The sequence below is a fragment of the Mus caroli genome, chromosome 9 (genome assembly GCF_900094665.2).
Source record: "Mus caroli chromosome 9, CAROLI_EIJ_v1.1, whole genome shotgun sequence".
Classification (NCBI taxonomy): Eukaryota; Metazoa; Chordata; class Mammalia; order Rodentia; family Muridae; genus Mus; species Mus caroli.
In genome coordinates, this window is record NC_034578.1 from 31,050,540 (window position 1) to 31,068,177 (window position 17,638).

General features: G+C 43.0%; 1 protein-coding gene across 2 annotated transcripts in view; it reads left to right on the plus strand.

Moving 5' to 3' along the window:
• Positions 1-2,056: 2,056 nt before the first annotated feature.
• The window catches only part of Cdon (cell adhesion associated, oncogene regulated), an 88,400-nt gene continuing 72,818 nt past the window's right edge, over positions 2,057-17,638 (plus strand). The window contains exon 1 of one of the 2 annotated variants that reach the window (XM_029481843.1): positions 2,057-2,258. The gene's annotated coding sequence lies outside the window, so the exon portion shown is untranslated. Of the gene's footprint in view, positions 2,259-11,261; positions 11,385-17,638 lie in introns of those variants that run through there. The other variant, XM_029481844.1, reaches the window with a different exon arrangement.

The following is a 17,638-nucleotide window of genomic DNA, read 5'->3' on the forward strand; positions in this document are numbered from 1 at the left end:
GCATACCTGCTCTGACACTGACTAGCTGTGTGATGTAGTTAAGGGATCTCACATTTCTGTCTTGTTGTTCCAGTCTTAGATGGAGCCAATATTTAAGCTAATACTTGCCACGTACCAAAGTGTATAAACACCATAATGATTATATCTAACTTTTGAAGTCATCATCATTGTAGTGCGTAGTTTCTACTACCTTGCTTTAAGCTCTGGGAGGATTGAGCTACCAACTCCCACCCAGGTTCCCTTGGATCCACAGATAAACACACACACACACACACACACACACACACACACACACACACAAGCTCATTTCAACCTGTCTTATAGCTCAGTGGCTGTGCTCTTCTAAGCCTCCCTCTGCTAGCATGACCTTCTCTTTACTTCTTACTCAACACCTCTGAATCTGTCCTTAACTAGTTCCACGGTTACCTTTCCCTTGCTCAGCACTCCTAAATCTGTTCTAGCTTAGTTATGCTTTGATTCTGAGTAGCAATGGGCATAGTGATATTTGAACAGAATGTTAGGTTTGGGGTGGAAGGTGCCCAAAGTCAACTGAACCCCAGAGAAGCTGAAAGTGTTTGTAGTAGAGCTAGTGTCTGGGAGATAAAGAGGATTTTTTTCAGAACACTATTAGACCTCTACTCTATGTGTGTAAACTTTAGTTTAGTTAAATCTTCTCTTTTCTATATGAAGGTGTCTTTCCTGAATAAAAATATTTTATTCTATACCTTACCCAAATAATCTAAAACTAAGGAAAAAGGAAGGATAAGCCAGACTTAAGGCTTTTTTATTTTTTTTTCTTTCTTATACTGATTTTCTTTCCAAGGTATTCAGAAAGACCCCGCAACCCCAACCAAAGCACAAAATTAAGGGTTTTGAGTTCGAGGCCAGCCTGGTCTACAAAGTGAGTTCCAGGACAGCCAGGGCTATACAGAGAAACCCTGTCTCGAAAAACTTAAATAAATAAATAAATAAAATAAAAAAATAAAAAATTAAGGGTTTATTTTTTTGAAGCTCAGTACAGAGTAGCTGTGACCACCAAGTATCATCATTATTAAAACCTTTTGAAGTTAAACTGAACATGGGATTAAGAAAACAAAAAAAACACTACTACTAATTATTGTTAAAAGTTACAATCCCAAGATGCCCAGCGAGTGGTAGGTTATTCTCACAGAATATCATAATCACACGTTTTCACAACCATCTCCTACATAGGAATTGTTTCCCCCTTTTCTATTTGGACAACTAATGTTCACTGAACTCAGATAACTTGGGGAAAAGTCCAACATTTGAGTTGGGAATAATACTTCGGGGCCAAAATGCAAGATGCTTACACCAGGCGACACAGCGTTTCCCGATCTTAGAACTTTGTCACCTGTCCCAGTGAGGGCAAAATGGGTGAGCTGGGGAATCCAAGGAAGCTTCCTAAAGAATTAAACCTAGGAATTTGTGAAAAGGCAAAGGGACGTGTTTGGGAGCTGGAATCGCAACCGCTGGGTCACTATGGAAGAGCAACACAAGGTGGTTTCTCAAAAGGTGGGCGGGCGGGGCGGGGCATGGGCGGGAACCCGGGAACGTGCAGAGAGTGCACCGGCCAGGAATGCCGCCTCTCCGGGGCGAGCGAAGGTGAGGGGAGAGTGAGTGCAGATCTGACGGGAGCCTCGGTGTCTCGCTCAGGCAGTTCGTCCTCTCCGGGTCTGCAGCACCGGAGCCTTCGGCTGCACTTGCCTGCAGCGGTGTCGGTGCGGACCGGGAGGACAGGTGGCGCGCAGACGCCAGCGCTCGGGGCGTCCCCCCTCGGTGCAGTGGTACGGCCCTGCCCGCCGCTGATCTGGCAGGCTGCGCGCGCACCCCGCGGCGGGGCGCGGGCCGGGGAGTCCTGGCCTCTGCGGCCCGCCTCCGTCTCCGCCGGTGCCCTCCTCCCTCGGCTCTGGTGCCGGGCGTCCGCGCGCTCCGCGGGGAGGAGCGCGGCCGCGGGGGCGCGCCCCGGGACTCCGCCCCCCAGCTCCCCTCCCGGAGCCCGGGTGCCCGGCTCGCGCGGCTCGGTACGAGACGGGGACCTCGCGCCGCCCCAGTGCCCCCGCCCCGCGTGAGAGGCGCCGCGCCCTCCGGCCGTCCTGCCCGGTGCATGGAGGGGCCCGTTCGGATCGCAGCCACCGCCGCCGCCGCCGCCGCCAGCGTGCGGGGGGATGACCTGGGGGTGGCTCTCGGAGCCGGCTGCTGTGCAGGAGGTCTCGGGGCTTAGCCAGCCCTGCGGAGAGGTGCGGGGGTCCCTCGGCAGAGTCCCCGAGGGTGGCCCGGGGAGAGCTCGGGGCCGCGGGGCTCGGGAGCGGGTGGTCCTGGGGAAGCGGAGGCCAGCTTGCCCGCAGAGCGCTGGGGTCTAGGGTGGAAAGGCAGCTGAGGGATGCCCCGCTGTCGGCTCACCGCCGCTTCCTTGGGCGCGCAGAGCCACCTCGCAAGAGGAGGCGGGGTGAGGTGTCAGTGACACGCTGAGGTCTTCTTCGGTGATCTGCCAGGGCAGGTGGGATGCAGCGTAGCGGGGAGCAGGGGGCGCCGGCGCTTTTCCCAAGAGAGTTTACTCTGTCTTCCCTCTCAATCCCCGCAGAGTGCTGGAGAGAGACAGTGATTTATGTGTAGCGAGAAGCAAGAGAAATTTCCTGCACAATGTATCTTTCTCTGCCTTCACAGACTCAGTGACTTCCCAGCCCCAGGGAGTGTATTTTTCCTTCTCTTCTATAAAGCTTTCTGTGGCTCGCATTATCATTTACTAAATACTTTAAATACATCGCTATTTATTTCAGCCTGCAGCTTCAGAGCTTTGTTGCTTTCTCTCCACTTTTAGGAATTTCAGTAATAAATCACTGAGGGGGATAGATAGACTCCCTTGCCCTTCGCTTTATTGTTCTCTCCTAACATCACCAAATCAGGTGGAAGGCTCTCCAGAAAGGAACTCTCTGCAGAATGCCTGCCTTTCCTCAAGGGGACCACAGAGGGTGGCAGGTGTTTTAAGGGCAGGCTGTTCCCCAGTTGGGCTGTCAAATTTGGGGAACCTCATTAACAGAAAGACAGCCTTTGTGTCCTAAACCAGACACCTTGGGAAACAGGAGGTTGGACTAAAAGGTAACGTGAGATTTTGTCTCAGGCCAATGCCAGGAATGATGAAAGAGGCTGAGTTAATTCAGAGCCCATTCCTCACTGATGCTATACCCCTCCAATTCCCAGTGGACATTTAGGAGAGCTCAAGGACTGAGGTGGGTAGGTGGCTGGAGAAGAGGTGCCTTAATTTTAATATAATTCTAGACATTCTCTTACTTTCTAAATAACTCCAACTTTCCAGTCTCTTTTTAGATGAAAATGTGAGCTATAGATGGTTGAACTTTTAGGATAAGATGAAGGAAAACTTTCAGAAAATCTCAAATTAGTGTTAAACTCGAAATAGTACCTTAGAGAGGCACTGAATACTGTAGTCTCTTATGCACATGTTGAAGTAAACTGCCACATACTTTTAGTTATATGAGAAGGATGGAGAAAACCTGTTTCATTTTGTAAAGACGTGCCTTGGGTGTGTGTTTGGCAGTGTGCAAAGGAGAAACATTTATATTTCTATAAAACACACAAATGTATATTGTTTAACTTTCTTGCAAAAACTCGGATACAGTATTTGGAAAATCTTTCTTTGAATGGTTTAATCACCCAGCAAAATCAATTGCTAGAGGTGCTGCGCTATTGTTTGTGTAGTAACTCACTAGGGATGCTTTGATTGACTGCTGTGGTTCCCATCAGCCTCTGCTGTGCAAAGTACTTAAACAGTACTGACTTTCAAGCAGGAAGTACAAAGAACCGGAGGATCTGACATACACTAATCTAGCTTGTGTAGGTTGCTTCCTGCATCTCCCTTACCTCTGGCGGATTTTGCAGGTGGCTTGACTTTTTGTGGGAGGCTTTAACTTCACTTTAAGATAGGACCTCCCCTATCCTCAGGGCATATATAAAGAGCAGTGCCCAGGGATAGAAACTTGTGTCATAGGGTGGTGCTCCACAAGGATCAGGTAAAGTCTAATAACTGGTTCTTATGCTTCCCTCTTGTTTTCCCACTTTGTGTGTGCACTCTCGTGGCTCTCTAGACAGTCCCTTTCTGTTTTTCTTTTTAATGGCAGTAGGATTTTTGTTCTCTGGAGTGGTTTCTTTGGAGAACAAGTAGACTAAAATTTGATGACTGTTTCTAAGTAAAATACTAGGGAAGTGATGTCAGGAATTAAACGATATCTTTGTGAAATCAAAAATATAAAGGATAATGAGTTAGAAAATTTGTTTTAATGTGTGTTATTAGTTAACATCATGTGATCAGCATCTCTACTATGTAGAATTATAGCTAGGACAGTACAGTTACCTACCAGATAGTCATTCTTTAGCTTAGTGACATTAATACTTAATAAAAACCAATTCAAATAGGAATTTGAACTCTAACTGTACTTCTTTGAAAGAGTTGTTTTTAATATCCAGCTATTTTATTTGTTTATTTATGACTGATGCTTTTTTCAAGAGTTTTTTTTTTACTCACCTAGATTGAATTAGAAAATGTTACATTGTTTTTATTTACACTTTTATATTGTATCCAAACTTTTGTTGTGTAGGAGGCCTGCATTCACTATGCACAGGAGGGGAGGGCTGTATTTGTTTACTGTTAAAATTAAGGGACTGGGCACAAGAATATACTTAACGTCACTTTTAAATACTGGAATCCTGGGTTACATTGAAATGAAAAGCTGTGGGTTTTTTATTGTTGTTGTTTTTAAATCCTTCAAGTTTTCTCTCATTGTTTGGGCACTCTCCCTCCATTGTCAGGCTTAAAACATACAGTATCATTGTCATCTGTCCCTTGAATAATGGTCCTGAGGTGATATTATTAATGTGGCTTTTTAAAATCAAACTAATTATACTTGCCTAAAAGAGCCACATGTGTGTGATTCTAGCTGCCTGGTGCCTTTTGAGAGCCCTGGAGACAAGCTAGTGAATAGAGCTGAAAATTCATGCTGTATTTGATTAAATGGAACAGACTCGCTGCTCCTTACCCCAGCAGGGGCTGTGAGATCTCTTGATCCCCGAAGCGGCTCCTAGACCCTGGGAATTCCATTAGCGAGCACCTGAGGAATTTCTGCCCTGCAGTGCCTTTTTTGTATGTGTGTATGTGTATGTGTGGAGAGGGAGCAGCACTGAGTAGTGAATGGGAGGGGGAGTAGAGGGGGCGGAGAGCAGGCTGCATTAGAAGGCTCCATATGTTAGCAGATCTAAAATCAAGGCATGACTTAACAGCTTATCTTGTAAGAGAAAAGCCCAACCCAAAGGCAGACTGCTAGTGGGGACTTTATTACAGGCAGGGCTGTGGTGGTGTGCTTTAGCACTGAAGCGAACCCTAGTGTAAGCACAGAGAGGCGCTGCTTTCTGCTCTCCTTCTAAGTTCAAGCGTATATATATTTGCAGCCTTGGTAAGTTTTTTTTGACTGCTCTTTGGATGAATATGTGAAAGGGTATTACGGTGTGCTTTTGCCTTTAAGAGCTGGTATATTGTGTAATAATTTAAAATTTGAGAGCAAAGTCAGGCTTTTATGGCAAGTCAATTGCCTGTGCAGAAATGAAATGCTTGTTTGAATGGGCATATTTTAGTTTATAGCTTTGTTTCCATATGATCTTGTTCTGTTTCTTCTTATTATAGAGTTTAAAGTCATTTTGTCTCTCATTTCTGTTAGCATTTAAAATGATACTGTTGGCTTTCTAGTATTTTGAGCCATTGCTCTTCCGACTCACCAGCATCCCTAAGTAAATGAAAATAGAATTTCCAGAACCATTCTGGAGCAGATTTGTGGAGAAGCTTTGGTGTATCTCCTTCTGCCTGCCTCTTGCTCTGCCCTCGATGTACTTTGGGAACGACTTTTTTCATCGTCCTAGCCCAGCTCCCCTTTTGTGTACTTTTCACAGAGGACTGGTTTGGAGTTTGTGGGTAGTATCGTTAATTGATTCTCATCTTCTGGGAATGTGAATCACAGAGTGAACAGTTTTCAGCTCACTTTGAGTGCGGGGGCATTTTGATGGCTGCTGAGATATGTTTTATTGCTATCTAAAATCGTGTAGATAGTGCTGTTCTTTTCTTCTCGTCCCCATGTAGCCCTGTACCAGGTTCTTACAATACCACATGTTTAGAATATAAAGAATCCCCCCTTTGAGAACACGTTTACTTCTTTTCCTCTGTCACCCCGGACATGCCTTTTAAGAAGTAGATTAAACTCTGAAGTCAGCGCCTGTTTGCCTTCACGGTTTAGTTGCTGTATAATATATTTTGATGGCCAGAGATAATTTAAAAACAGACAAACAAAACACCATTATAGAACATTTTGTTCTGCTGTATATGAGTTGGAATATGAGTTGGCGCTTTCAATTCTTGAATGTCAAGGATGTGCCGTTTAATAGAGAAAAAGAATGTGTAAGCTGGTTACATTATTGAATTTAGGTTACACATCCTGCTCCTTCTCTTGCTGGAAGCTGTGGAGTTGATTTTATTTTTATGGTGCTGTAATAGAAATTGAATTAAGGGGTTGACATGGACTTGCTTTTCAGCTACTCCTCTTATTGTTTATGCGAGTTTAGGCAATGGTCTTGACCTAGCCTTGGATCCTTTATCTGTGAAATGGGGATTAAGTGGATAGGATATCTTCCCTCTGTGGGATTAAATGAGTAAAGGAAAGTAAAACATTCGGTAGATAGTAAAACTTCTATAAATGTTAGCTGCTGTCATTTTTATAGATTCCTCCAGCGCCTGTTTGTGTGTTACTTTGGTCCAAAAATGATTCCTTTCAAGTTCTAAATAAGGAGGAAGTCTTGTAAGTTTGTAACAATGTGTCCCGTGTAATTGCTACAACCTCATCTGTTAAATAGTTCTTCAACTTCCACTTGAAACGTAGAAAGCAGGTGGAAACGATGGGTGGAGCTTTTTCCAATCTAGGCAGAGGTGTGCCCAAGGGTACACTCCTGTGTGCAGCAGGTAGCCACATGAAGTTAGGTAAGTGCCTTAGGTAAGCACTGTCCCATCACTAGCGCTCCAGTTGCATTCAGGTGTCTAGGAAGGTCTTCCTCAGCCTGCCTCTCCCCCTGCAGGCAACAGCTCTGCTGCTGATCAGTTTTGCCATAGGGTCATTTGCCTGTACTTGAACTTGGTGAAAGAGTCATACAACGGCTGCATTTCTGAACGAGTCCTTATCCCTGTGCAGTTTACCCGTGCTGTTGTGTGCAGTACTTATTCATGTGTTTCAAATTGTTATAGTCTTTTGTGTGTTTTGAAATTTATTTTATTGGCACCTGGGGTATATGGTCACTGGCAGAAAAAAAAAAGGAGAAAAATAGCTTTTCTTTACACACATTATTAGAAAACCAGATCCCAGTTCTTATTTTAGGAAAAAACAAAAAACAAAAAAACAAAACCAAAACCAAACCATGACATCTTTTTTTTCTTTTTTCTTTTTTTTTAATAAATGTAACACTGAGTTGGAGATAACTCAGTTACCTTTGTTTCCAATTCCATATATACATTCATTTTATTTTCTTTCTTTCTTTCTTTCTTTTTTTTTTTTCCTGGAGGTGAAGGAAGGAGCTCTAAGATAGAGAGAAGGGAGTATATGAGATAGCTTATGATTTTCCTGTTTAGGACGAAGTTCCTCGATCAATACTTAGAATTTAGCAAAAGTAACAACCAACTCAACTATAGGGTCCTGCTCGTTGGGTTGGAAATGTAACAGCAGAATGTTTACACACACATATGTGACTCTGTGTGCAGAGACTGCTTTTTGATTTAAAAGAAAGTCTATCAAAAATTGAGGGGAGTAGAGCTAAGATGCTCTGCCCCGGGAGACGTTGAAGAACAAGGCCACACAGTTCTGTTGTGGAGAACAGTTTTACCCAGTCTGAACAATCTCCGTACGTTGAGACTCTCTGTTTATGCTCGTTGAAATTCCTTAATATGGGGAATGAAATTTATCTCACAAGCAGTAAAACAAAAAAGCAAAGTAGTAGCAATGGCTATGAAGGTGTTTTGTTTTGTTTTGTTTTTGTTTTGCTCCAAAACTTGTTGGGGACTGTTGTTGAGGGAACCGTTTGTACTATGTTATTAGAAATGTTGATTGAGGGTTCTCTGGATGTTTTGCTTGGACATTAGCCAATCTTTTCCCCTCAGGAGACATTGTATTTTTCAGCATTTGTGAGTTTATTAAATCTTTCTATTCATAGCTCCTTGACACGGGTCATTTTTTTTACAGACAGCCATGGGGTACGAAAGGATCCCCCTGACTCCCAAGGAGCCCGTTATGGCCAGGGTGTCATTAGATCTGGGGACAGCTGTAGTGGCCATGTGTGGCTCATTTATTTAAAATTGTGTTTCAGATTTATTTTAATTTTTGGAATATGAATGTTTTGCTTGCATGTATGTATGCATGTGCCCTTGGAGGAGGTTGTCAGAGCTTTTGAACTATAGTTACCACTGGTGGCTGTGAACCACCATGCGGGTGCTAGGAACAAACACAAGTCCTCTAGAGAAGTAGCAAGGGCTGTCTCTCCAGCCCACATCTTTTTTTATGTAGGTAATTATAGATGCAGATTATGTTCCAAAGGACAGAAATGACCAACAAATAGAGCCACCTCATGTGCAGCATGTCATTTGAAAGGCTGTGGGTCCTTCTGTTCTATTTGTATATGCTAATGATGACGTATAAAGAGTCTCTTTTGTGGGTGAGAGACTGGACCAGTGACCTCTAAGAGCCTTTGTGCCAGGGTTCCATGAAATATGTTTTCATAGTGCAGATGGGCCTCATACTTGACATAGTATGATTCCAACAGTGTGTGTGTGTGTGTGTGTGTGTATGTATACCCTCTTCCCAAGTCAGTAAGTTTTCCAAACTAAGCCTGCTTCTACTTGGCCTGCTCTTGGCATTTCAAGTAAGATTCCTAATGTATCAATAGTCATTATGTCAGTTATTCTTTCTGGCTTAAGAAAAAAATGATTGTAAGGGACAATAGGGAACCACGGATGGTCGTACACACCTGTAAGTCGCCTAAGCAATATACAGAACCACGGTCTTTTAAAAACAAGACAAACAAAAGAGCAAAAATGAAGATCAAATTGGGTTTAATAATGTTTGGACTTATGTATCAAAAATGATGGTACTTGGCAGGTATAGTATTTCTGTATTTCTGTCAGTCTCGTTACATAGTTACACCAACAAATTGGATGTAAAGAGTATCATATCCCCTCTTGTCATCCAGAGTTTTCTAAACTTTAATTTCAAGAGAAAGAAAAATCTCATGGAGTGTAAAAGGCCAGCTCCTGTGATTTAACAACAACAAAACTATCTGGGTTCAGATCATGCACTTTTAACTGTGTGCATAACTCCTATCTACAAAATGGCATTTTATGTTAATAGTGGGTGTTTAGGCTGGGCGGTGGGGGGAGTCAGAGGCAGGTGGATTTCTGAGTTTAAGGCCAGCCTGGTCTACAAAGTGAGTTCCAGGACAGCCAGGGCTATACAGAGAAACCCTGTCTCAACCCTCCCCCCCAAAACCAACCCCCCCAAAAAAACCCAAAACAAACAAACAAACAAACAAACCAACAAAAAAGGTATTTAGAATAGTTGGCAGTACTGTATGATCTTGAATCATCAAAGTAATATTTTTTCTCTTATAAAACAGGAAAGTATATTTAGTTTTTACTCTTAAATTGATGATGACGATGATGATTCTACGTGAGTATCTGTGAATTCTGGGATGGAACCTCAGTCTCCAGGTTTGCTCTGCCAGCATTTTGACCTGCTGAGCCAACTCCAGCTCAAGGACTTACAGTTCTATATTTATGTGTGCACATAGCTATCCTCCTTCCTCTCAAGTCACTGGAAGCAGGTCTCACTCATGGTCTTTTCTTTCTGGGTATGCCTTATTTTCCCAGTTTCCATACCAAAAATCAGCAGGGGAGATAAAAATTTAAGGGGACCCCCCAAATAAAACCCCCAAAGAAATAAACTTCATGACCCTATCATAAACAGCTACTAGGTCATTACCACCTTCCTGTCATCAAACCATCTATCCTTTGCATAACGATGTTTCCTCAACCCTAAGTTTGATCATGTGCCTGCTCCCCTTAAAAATCTTCAAGTCTCTAACATTTTAAAAAGTTTTCCTTTATTATAATTACATGTCTTATTTTAATTATGAGTGGATATATGCATGGGAATGCAAGCGGACAGAAAAAAACATCAGGTCTCCTGGAGCTGGAGTTACAGGGAGTTGTGAGCTGCCTGATAGCAGTACTGGGATCCGAATTGAGGTCCAGTGCAAGAGCAGTGAGTTACCTGCTGATCCATTTCTCTGACCTTAAAGCCTTAGATGCTCATGAAGAAGGAAGTGCACACTGTTTTGAGAAGCACACAGTTTTGCTGAGATGGTGTGGGTAGATTAAGTGTCTTCCTAACTCAATTCTACACATGTGCATCTCTGAAACATATTTTCAAGTAACATTCTGATTGGATTTTCTCTCATTTCTAAACCAGTGTAGTTTTATTTACAGTTATTGAAAAATACTACATTTAAAGGACAACACAAAATACTCATGGAAGCAAATACAAAATGTAGAACAGAGACTGAAGGAAAAGCCATCCAGAGACTGCCCCACCTGGGGATCCATCCCATATGCAGTCACCAAACCCAGACACTATTGTGGATGCCAAGAAGTGCTTGTTGACAGGAGCCTGATATAGCTGTCTCCTGAGAGGCTCTGCCAGAGCCTGACAAATACAGAGGCAGATGCTCCCAGCCAACCATTGGACTGAGCGCAGGGTCCCCAGTGGAGGTGTTAGAGAAAGGACTGAAGGAGCTGAAGGGGTTTGCAGCCCCTTAGGAGGAACAACAATATGAACCAACCAGACCCCTCCCTCGCCCCCCAGAACTCCCAGGGACTAAACTGCCAACTGAGAAATACACATGGCTCCAGCTGCATATGTAACAGAGGATGGCCTTGTCAGGCATTATTGGGAGGAGAGGAGACCCTTGGTCCTGTGAAGATTTGATGCCCCAGTGTAGAGGAATGCCAGGGCAGGGAGGTTAATAGAATGGGTTCCTACAGAGAGGCCTATGAGGAGGCAGGGCCTTGCTGGAGGAAAGTAGATCACTGGGACATGCCCTTGAAGAATGCAGTTCTTGGGTTCTTCTTTTCTCTCTCCCCTGCTTTCTAGCTGCTTGAGAGCACAGACTCCTATGTCATGGGCACCCAGTGCCATGCTCTGCTTCGCGTGAGGCCCATGGAGGTGGAGCTGCTCACCACCATGGACCAAACCCTCTGAAGTCATGCACCAAAAGTGAGTCTTGCTTGTATTCTGAGGTGTTTTGTGCAGTGGTGAGGAACACCATGTTGAGGAGTTAGGTGGAGCACTGGGAATCGTGGGATGCTAGGCTCTTTCTTCCAGATCCTTGAGTGATTTCCACACAGAGTTCTTCTTATAAAAATCAAGTGAAAACATGGATTTTAAATGCCAAGTTCAAGGAAAGGTCATATAGTTTCCATTTGAAGGTCGAAGAAAATTTCAGAAAATAACAAAATATAGGTAAATGTCAGGAACAACTGGTGATAACTCTGATTTATGTCAGTTATTCTGAACAGTTTAACAATTTTGTGTATTTAAAGCATGCTTCGTTCTGTGTAACATCATTAGTGCCTGGGAGCTGAGGTCATGTTTTGCTTGTTTGTGTTTTAACTGCTTCTTATTACAGGGGTTCCTTTGAGTGTGTAAATAGCAAAACATACATCCTGGCTTCTGTCTATTTGCCAGGGAAATTTCTGACAGTTACTAAGCTTTTGTGGTATCAGAACAGCAGTAATTAGTATTCTCTGTTTTATAGTAATTTGGTATCTGTTCAGTGAGTAATCATATACGTTGGCTGGCTGGAGGTAAATTTGGCAAGGGAAACGAGTGTTTAATGGATAAAATACTACTTTTATCAGGCCAAGCGATTATTCTAGTGACATCAGAACTTGGCAGCCTCTTTTCAGTCCAATAAAAAGAAAAAGCATCTGGGGGTGGGGTGGGGAGGCATCTTCCCCCTGCCCATGTCTTTTGGCTTCTCTTCCTGATTTTGGCCTCAGGGAGTGTATATAACAAAATAACAACATGGTGAGTCACAGGTGGAAGGTCTAGGGAGTGAATGGTTTTAGCTGGAACCGAAGGACTTATCAGTCAGTACCCATGTTCCCGTCATGATGGAGATGAGGAGGGCAGGACAGGAGCCCCAGGAACCCACACTCGTAAAAGGGGTTCCTCTTCATGGATTGACAGCCCATATGTAGCTGGCAACTTGACGGCATTTGGTGCATGTGGCAGGGTGTGGAGAAGGGAAGGCTGGGCGCAGGGATGGAGATGATTTCCAGTTGTTGGTATCCTAGCATCTGAACATTAGCTCCAGTCGACCTAGGGACTAGAAAACCCCAAGAAGAAATGTTTAGGTTCTTAATACGTCTAAAAACTTGGCTGGCACCTCACTGAAGACTCACTACTGTGCGGGGGCCATGACTTACCTCACAGTTACAGCCTACTGAGCGACTGCCATGTTATTATTTTATTATCACAGTGTTTATTAGGTGTGCATGTGAGTGGTGCATGTCTGTTTCTGTGTCTGTGTGTGCAGTTATGCAGGAGCCGTGTCTGTGGCATGCCTGGAGGCAGAGGGCAACTATTATCTCCTACCTTGTGGGAACTAGGATTGAACTCAGGTCTTCAGGCCTGTGTACAAACACCTCTACTGACCGAACCATTGGCCAGTTATTTTTGGGACAGGATCTTGTTGTATGAGCAGGCTAGCCTTTGACTTGGGGCAGCTCCCCCACCTTCTCCTGAGTGGTGGGATTCCTGGGGGCTCTAAGATTCCATTTTAAAGGAGATGTTCTAGTCTTCCTTAAAGCCTTAGATGCTCAGGAAGAAGGAAGTGCACACTGTTTTGAGAAGCACACAGTTTTGCTGAGAATGAGTGGGTAGATTAAGTGTCTTCCTAACTCAATTCTACACATGTGCATCTCTGAAACATATTTTCAAGCAACATTCTGATTGGATTTTCTCTCATTTCTAAACCAGTGTAGTTTTATTTACAGTTATTGAAAAATACTACATTTAAAGGACAACACAAAATACTCATGGAAGCAAATACAAAATGTAGAACAGAGACTGAAGGAAAAGCCATCCAGAGACTGCCCCACCTGGGGATCCATCCCATATGCAGTCACTAAACCCAGACACTATTGTGGATGCCAAGAAGTGCTTGTTGACAGGAGCCTGATATAGCTGTCTCCTGAGAGGCTCTGCCAGAGCCTGACAAATACAGAGGCAGATGCTCCCAGCCAACCATTGGACTGAGTGCAGAGTCCCCAGTGGAGGTGTTAGAGAAAGGACTGAAGGAGCTGAAGGGGTTTGCAGCCCCTTAGGAGGAACAACAATATGAACCAACCAGACCCCTCCCTCGCCCCCCAGAACTCCCAGGGACTAAACTGCCAACTGAGAAATACACATGGCTCCAGCTGCATATGTAACAGAGGATGGCCTTGTCAGGCATTATTGGGAGGAGAGGAGACCCTTGGTCCTGTGAAGATTTGATGCCCCAGTGTAGGGGAATGCCAGGGCAGGGAGGTGGGAGTGGGTGGGTGGGTTGGGGAATACCCTCATTGAAGCAGGGGGATGGGGGATGGGATAGGGTGTTTCCTGGAAGTGGGGGCGGGGGGAGGGAACCAGGAAAGGGGATAACATTTGAAATGTAAATAAAGAAAATATCAAGAAAAAAAAAAGATAACACAAATCCCTTTTGAGGCTATAACAAAAATAAAACAGATCCATTTTCTCCCCATTCCTGGTTCTAAGCTCTAGTTACCATATTTTAAATTATTTTGTATTTTAGTTGGATTTTGCCCTGAAAATAAATTTTATTAATTTTGCTCTGACTGTCATTATCTATAGGTCTTTCATATAAATTTCATCATGTATTTGAGTTAAATTCTTTTTTTTTTTTTCTGGATTTCCTGGCTAGCTAAAGTTAATTTTGAGTCATTGTAACCATGGTTGTTAGCCACGGTTTCCTATTAAGCTAGCAAACACAATTGTCATGATTTGTTATTTCTTTTGTGTTTGAGGATGTATTTTAAAAAGAACTATTGTCATAGTGGTTAGGTCTTAGAATAATTTCCCATTTGTTGCTATGACAGCGGCCACAGTGGGGTTTTAAATTATACAGTGCAGCTTGCAGAGGTTTGCTATCAGGCCTTTGTGGCATCAAATAAATTTTAGCTCAGGGATTTGACAATGTGTATATTACTAATGTTAATAGGAATATTTTAGTTAACCCCCAAAGTGGGCTTCTTAAATGTGAACTTACCTCCCATACCCTTGGAAATGATCATAAAGATTATTTGAAGGAGCCTCTCATTGTGTTACTTCTTAGTTTGAGATTTTTCTTCTCAATATAGTAGATTGCTAGGGGAAAGATAAGGAAGTGGTTAGCCTCATAAGCAGAAACTAACATTTGGTTAATTTCTTGTTTTCTTAGCTAGCTGTGTACAGACACACACACACACACACACACACACACACACACACACACACAGTTGAGAGAGCATATTTCACTAGTTGGAATTATAGATTTTAGCAGGCATGGAACCAAAACAAGAAGGTCACACATATTAAAATTCTGTAGTTCTTCAGCAACCCAGAGTGAGAAACTGTTCCGAGCAGTTCTTGTACAAATACGGTCCTTTTTTTTCTCTTCATGTTGAAATGTGAGGGTTTGGGGGCTGGGGGTGGGAGTGGGCTTTAACATTTAGTAGGCAAACAAGATCCCCATTTGCTTATAAAAGTTCTTTCTAATTCACTGAAAAATACTAGCGTCTTTTGTGTCTCAGTTCACCTAGAGTGAATGCAGCCTGTGCCCTCGGGAATCTGACAATAAATAAGACTGGGACAAAGGAGTGAAGTATTGCTTTTGCAGAGCAAGGCTCTTGTCTGTTGGGGTGCCCTGCAGACTTCTAAGAATGGTGCCTCCAGGAGATTGGGAAGGAGAGGTACTGACCTAGTCTGGTCATTGCATGCACAGACAGGCCCAGGAGGAGTCACAGACACCCTGTCCTCAGGACCCCTGATGAGCAATTACAAACTCTTGTATTGTGGTTCTTTTTATTCCTTATATAGAATACCTTTCTCCTTCCCTGTGTTTCTGATGCTGATCATCACTTCTTAAATAATCTCAACAGAGCCCTTTCTACTTTACACAGCACTTCACGGCCGTCTTTTCTGCCTCTCTGCTTATCAGAAATGCATGAGATAGAGTTTTTGTGAGCAAGAACATCATGAAGGCCATCTATGAGCACTGATATCAGATGTAAAAGTTGTAACCCAGCTCAGAGTCAGGTAGCCATTCAAACTCTCTCTATTGAGTGCCGGCAAAGTATTATTTGAAATTTCTAGCTTTCTTTTAAAGACTTATTTTAGGTCAATGTGTATGTCCTTGGTAGATGAAAATTGTTAAAATTCTGAGTCTTCCTTTTGCCGTTGATAATTCTAAGCCACAATTTCTACATCCTAGAGTCGATGGACCTCACAGGAAACACTGAAATGGATTTTGCTAAGCTGAAATCAACTCCTCAGTCGGTGTCTTGTATTTTATGTCCCTGCCTAGACCCCAACTTTCTAACCTTTTCTTTGGAGCAGGGGAACCACTTGGATGTTCATTCATTTACAATATTATCTGGGCGGAGTGTGAAGCTTCAAAGGCTCTCCCGGTTACAGTAAAAGCAAATGCAAAGGAGACATTTTAGAAGTAAAATTCATTTTTTTCTCTTTATTGTTTGGTTGTGGCAGAAATACAATCTCTAGATTGCTATGTTCTGCCTCTGGTCTTACCGGTCATTCTCTGGTATTCTCTGTAAAATGTGAGTGGTGATATTGGGAGCAAACTTTGCTTTTCATCTCTTGGTTATGTGAGTGTGCCGTTTCTAGCTTTGTGGGCTCTGGGTGATTCAGTATCAACTTGGACAGTTGTTAACAATTTCTGTTTTGTAATGCTGGCTAAGACAGAAGTCAGTGTCGAAGCCTTTCACCGTGTCTAATTGGTGTTGTTTTGGTGTAGCTCATCAAAATACTCATTAGCTGCTCACTGACATGGTTTCAAATGATTGAGAAGAAAGGGGAAAATAGATATCCTTAGGGTTGGGAGTTGCCCCTGCTCCTCTGGTGGAGAAAGCTGAGTTGTAATCACCGCCCAGTGCAGCTCCCAGAGCGAGGTGTGAGGCTGTTTATTTTCACTCCGGAGATGTATATACTGCAGAAGGAAAACTCTGGCCTGGCTTAACCTAAGCAAGTCATTACTTATCTACAATCTGGCAGGCAATTTGATTAAGGCTGACAGAGCTCATATAATATCAGAACCAGACCCTCCTTGTGATTGATGATGCTGGCCTGCGAGATTTTCGTTTTTTTAATTTAAAAAGAAAAAAAAAAACTGAACAAGGATGAATACTAATTCTGATTTGTATTTGCCAAGTATAAACTGTCTGATGTAATTTTATCTATAGTAACATGCATTAGTATGTATGACATATCTTAAATATGTCAGTTAAATAGTTTTAGAGCAGTGTCTTAGTTTTCAGTCTGCAGGTTACTTGTTTTTGTACCCTCTCTGGTACTCTGGAGATCAGCCTGGAGCCTTGTGCATGGTACTCTTGCTTGGTGCTCTGCATGTATCCCCAGCTCTGCATTTGAGGTCCTGCTTTCTAGCAAAGCAGAGATTGCTTTGATATTATATATTCCTTAGTATAACGGGATAAACTTACAAAAGAAAAAAAAAACCCTAATAAAATTAAATCAATTTGGGAATGTTTGGCTTTAAGTCATTTTCAACTCCTTGTTTTCTAATTATAAGAAACCTATTAGACCTTTGTAGTAGCGCATATCTGGGCCATGGAGTGTAGCTGCTGGCCTCTATACTGGTCTATAGGTTCCATGTCTCATTCTTATTGACATGGTTTGGCCAGAATATGCCGAAAGTTCTACCTGCATTTTTCTGTGCAGCGCGTTGAGTCCGGCAACACTCCCACTCCCCAGCCCCCACCACACACAGAGATCCAGAAGTGCGTGCTTGCAGGAAAGCATAGTCATTTTTGTAGTGGTATTGAATTTGGACTCTGGAGAAAACATTGTACCACAATTCTACCAATGCACAGGTTTTAAGATACCCATTTGGGGCCTATAAAAGAGAGGATAAAGCTGGGCTATATTGCATTTATAGAGTTTGTGTAGGGATGTAGTCTTGAGGCTTTGGAGTTAGGCAGCATTTACAAGATTATTTTAGCTTTTATAATCTCGGGAATGCACATCTTGTATTTTTGAAAATAAGGTTCTTGCTTCATCTCCTAATGTCACTCTCAGCCTGAAGTTGTGAAGATGTGTGTGGTAGCCCCACTCCCTCCCTCCATAACCCATAGTTACCTCTGGGAAGGTGCCATAAAAACTGACCAAGAACTACCGATCCAAACAGTTGAGTCTTTCTCTTTTTTTTTTTTTTTTTTTTTTTTTTTTTTTTT